The sequence below is a fragment of the Thalassophryne amazonica genome, chromosome 15 (assembly GCF_902500255.1).
Source record: "Thalassophryne amazonica chromosome 15, fThaAma1.1, whole genome shotgun sequence".
In the NCBI taxonomy this organism is placed as follows: domain Eukaryota; kingdom Metazoa; phylum Chordata; class Actinopteri; order Batrachoidiformes; family Batrachoididae; genus Thalassophryne; species Thalassophryne amazonica.
In genome coordinates this window covers 78120048-78124942 of record NC_047117.1, presented here as the reverse complement: position 1 = coordinate 78124942, position 4895 = coordinate 78120048, and positions in this window count along the sequence as shown.

Sequence of the window (4895 nt, the reverse complement as noted above, 5' to 3'; positions counted from 1 at the left end):
TATAAACTCCAGACATCGCCACGTCACTACATATCCAGTCCCTGATTGGTCATCGCGGCGTGACAAGACAAAAAAGTTCAGATTATTCAACTTGGGGAAGAAGGCGATGCAACGCGATATTGCGCCACAAATACGCCAGTCACTCAAAATCGCTTTATTCGCGTCACATTGTGTGGCTTGGAATTCTGTGGCGCCACAATGCGTCCTTCCATAGGGATTACATGGCAACCTCTCGCCACTGCCGCTCGCGTGGTGTCTGGTGTGAATGCGGCATAATGGGGCTGTTTGAAAATTCAGAGATTTGTCGGGCTGATTTTTGATAATCTGGTGACTTTACATGTTTAAAGTGCCATTTATTTATTTTTGAGACCATGAATTAATGCCATAGATGCCACTGATACTTAATCAAGTTGGACAGCACATTCCCACAGCAGTGCCGTGTTTCCAAAGCCAGCTAAAGATTTTCCACGGGAAGCCTGTCATGGTGTTTATCATGTAACACAACTGTAGTGCATCTGTCCCATTTGGTTTTTAGTTTTGATTGTGTCAGATAGTGTTGTCCCTGTTAACCGTGTTCTGCTGTGTCTGTGCATCCTTCTGTGTTGACGTAGCCATCACCCCACAGCGGTTCATGTGAGAGCCCCCGTGCAGCACAGATACCCTCCTCCTTTCCCTGAACGTCTGTCACCCAACACCCTGCTCATCAATATAGCTGTGAGTTTATGCTCCTCCTCCCTTCTTTTCCTCTTCTGCAGCTTCCGCTCAAGTCAAGGTGGACACCTCGGTTCTGGTGAAGAAACCGGGGGGGGGATTCCCTTAAATCTCATTTATCTGCTGGTTGTTATTGATGTGGGTCATTTCCCCACCTTTTAAGTGGATGATGAATTTGGTAACTCCTTGATAACCATTGGGAGCCGTTTACATGCATCAGCGTATGATGGCAGCGTTGCATCGCTAAAAGCAGACACATTCTGCCCTTTTGATTTCAGATCGGTTTAAAAACCTCATTAAAAGTGCTTTTTTTATTTTCTTGAACTTTGACCAGGCTGACTTCAGTCATATATGTGTTTTGTAGTGCGCTCTGGAAGTATGATTCAGTGTTGCAACATCTAAATGTATATTAATCTTCATTTTTGCCTTAGTGGAGCCTAGGGGGGTATTGATAAGATTTTATCTATCAATGCCATTATCGATTCTGCTTATCGATCCGATTCCTTATCGATTCCCTTATCGATACCTCTTGTGAATTTTGTACTAAAAGTAGGCTTTACAGGTTTTCTATGTTATCATTGAGTCTTAAAGTAAATAAATATGAAATTGGTCACTGTACCCTTGATCTCTGGACATAAATAAAACAGTGTTTCGCTTTGAAGTTATTAATTCAGACTGGATTCTATCGTTCTAACTTGACTCAGCAGAGAGCCGTGCAGCATTTGGAGCTGTGTGAACAGAACGGAGGACGATTCTTGTTTCTTTCTTGCAACAAGACAGGAGTCCCAGTTAGTAACTTTAATCCGCACAAACGTGACTCACGATTGACATATTCAGGGATGAAAGTGGTGAAAATCAAAAAAAGCTGAAACCCAAAATTACCCCCCAACACCACCCGCACGAAAATGTTTGAATTCTAGAAGCTCTGAAATACAATCTGGGACTATTCCAGATGATAACTGCAGTGAGTGCAGCATCCATTTAGTGAGGGAAAAAAAACAACTTATTAAAATTCATTCCAGTAGTATTCTGCTCTTACTAGGATGCAGCAGTTTTCTAGTTTGGCAGATAGTTCTGGAGGAAATCACTGAAGAAATTAACAAATTGAAAATATGGTTTGACCGAAACAAACTGTCATTAAACTTAAATAAGACAGGGATGAAATGGAGGTGTGAGAGTCACTAGGTGTTCACAGGAAACACTTATTTATTTCTGTATGTATGTATTTATTTATGTATGTCCATTGTTAGTTGCTATTATATATTTTCTGTTGTGTTTCTATTCAGGTTTTTTGTCTCTTTCTCTAAAATTGCATAATAATCATTAGATTATTAATATATAAACAAAAATAAATTTAATAAATATTACAATTTGAAAACAAATGCACCCAAACGTGATGACAGCTGGAACTGCGTAATGCTAACTTTTAACATTGAAAATGCCATAGACGTGCTAACATGTTAGCATCGCTCCTGTTTTTAAGTTATACGAGGTCTGTGATAAAAGTAATGGTCCTTTTTATTTTTTTCAAAAACTATATGGATTTCATTCATATGTTTTTACGTCAGACATGCTTGAACCCTCGTGCGCATGCGTGAGTTTTTCCACGCCTGTCGGTGGAAGGACTGGTCCCGCCCGTCGGAATTTCATTGTCTGGAAAATGGCGGAATGAAAAGGACTTTTTTCCCATCAGAATTTTTTCAGAAGCTGTTAGAAACTGGCACCTGGAAACTATTCGAAAAATTTATCTGGCTTTCGGTGAAAATTTTACGGGCTTCACAGAGAATAAGGACTGTTACTGTCGCTTTAAGGACCCCTTTAAGGACGGTCGTCGCACCGAGCCGCGACGACGACGCACAAACCACTGGATAATTTCTAGATGGATGGCTGTGTGGAGCTGGGACCGTCGTATGTACTTTCTCTGGTTATCACAAGAGCTGGACATCAACCATTTTCCGGCAGATTTCACTTTTAACGAGATATTGTCATGGAACGCCGTGCAGAGGCTTGTCACTTAAAGACCGCGAGACAAGGAACCCTCCGTTTCGGCGTGTCAGAGGACAAGTTAGGACATGTCCAGCTCTCCACAATTTCTCTGATACGTTACTGGACGGGTAAGCATTGAAAGCCGAGATAGGCATGTCCAACTTGTCCTCTGACACGCCGAAACGGAGGGTGTTCCCTTTGTCTAGATACAAAAGCAAATCGGTCATTACGCTCCAAGTTCTTTAGGTTTTAGTAGGGGAAAATTAAGCGAAAGAAAGAAAGTATAAACAAAGCAACAGATCGAAGCATTGCTTCAATCTGCGAACCACTGCTTCGATTGTTCAAGGTTCAGAGCAAAGCCGCGCTGCAGAAAAGTTGATCACGGACCCGCGTGCAGGGTCTGTAATCAGTGTAGAGAAATGATCATTTCCTGACAAACACCCCCCAAAACAACGGCACACTCTGAAGGACCGATAACAGAATCGTTAAGCACAAAGCTTATTGATGTCGGTGGATCGAATCATTTCTTAACGATACCCGAAAGGAACCAGTTCTCGATAGCCCATCCCTAGTGGAGCCACAAATTCTTTGTGCATACATCAACTATGTGCTTATCTTCTTAAAATACATCAGCAGCAAGAAAGAGGATACGAGTTGGCAAAGTTGATTATTGAAGGTTTCATTCAGCACAGTCTCACATCATTTATTCTTAACAGGTTTTGTACAGTGCTTCTTCCCCCCAGAAATTTTTTTTTGATGCATCAGTTGGTTATTTCCACAGAATATCAAACTGGTGAAAATATCAGTGCTTTTCACAGCAACAAAATGATGCCTTGTCTTTTCACAACCTAGAGATATTAAGTTACTATTTGGATAGGGGTAAATAAATAAAATAAAAAAGCTACTAAATAATCCAGAACGTATTCACACTTAGCAGCTGAAATAAAAGAATTTAGACTTTTTTGTTTTAATAGGTCAGAAGAATTAATCGGATATCAAATAGTTGTCAAATAATTTAATTGTCAATTAATCTTAGCAAATTGGGTGGTGTGGAGTAGCCACATATATTCTAACAATATTGACTTGTTGGAAAAATTTAGTTTCCATAAGTCGAGGGTCTTTGAAGTTAATACAAGGCAGTTTTTTTTTAAGAAAACAAAAATTTCCATGTTATCCAAATGTAATTTTTTGTGTGTGTTTTGTTCAGAATTCTCCACTGTGCCGCGGTCAGTTCCCTCCTGGAGTTGGACCCGTTCTGTCTCATATCCAGCGGTCTCAGCTGCTCAGCTCTCGTGTTGGTACAGTGAGTGGGCTGAGACTGACATAAGCCTCCAGACCTGGCATGGTCCAGTGACTCTGTTACCAAAATGCAGTTATCAATTGAAAAATTTATTTTTGCAGTGATTGGTCAGTCCTAACGTACAAATGGTTGTTCACATGTAACTTATTTAATTATTGTTCTTGTTTTATTTCTAGAGCTATGCCACAGGGCACCAATCTACTACATTCGTCCATGATTCAGAAAGGTGCTAAAACAGGATGAAACGGCTTAATCCAATTTGCATCCTAAACGGCTGGCTTATAAAGTGCAAACCTGGCAACCAGGCTGAAAATGAAAGAAAGCAGCTGTGACTTGACTAGTCATAAGCGAGCTGTTCAACTTTGAACAAAAGCCGCAGCAAATGCTGCTTCAGCTTCAAATTTTTACCCCGATGGAGCACAATCAAACAAGCTTCAAGCTTAGTCACTATGAATACCCCAGTTAAAAAAGTTAGAGCATGACTGAAGCTGTTAAGACGATGATTTCGAGAAATCTGGATGAAATTTTTGAACAGTTCAAAACTGGATCCTGATTTCAAATGTGGCGCTGATGATGGCCGTAACTACTACCTGTACTAAGTTTCAAGATTGACAGATGGATCAGGAAGTTACCGTGATGTTCAGAACATGCCCTGATTTGCTATTCAGGATGAAACGGGAAGGAATGGTGCTCTGTGGAATGACCCTGTTAATTGAGAGAAATCTGGTACCTGGAAGAATCTGGCACAATTTTGTATTGTGCCATTAAAACCACACTGAAATTAAAATGTCTTAAGAGATGAGACCCAGTTTCTAAATGAATTATATTGAACAAAACTTGGGCTTTGTCTTCTGTGACATTTATCTGATGAGAATGTGACAAGCCCAACCCATTCTCT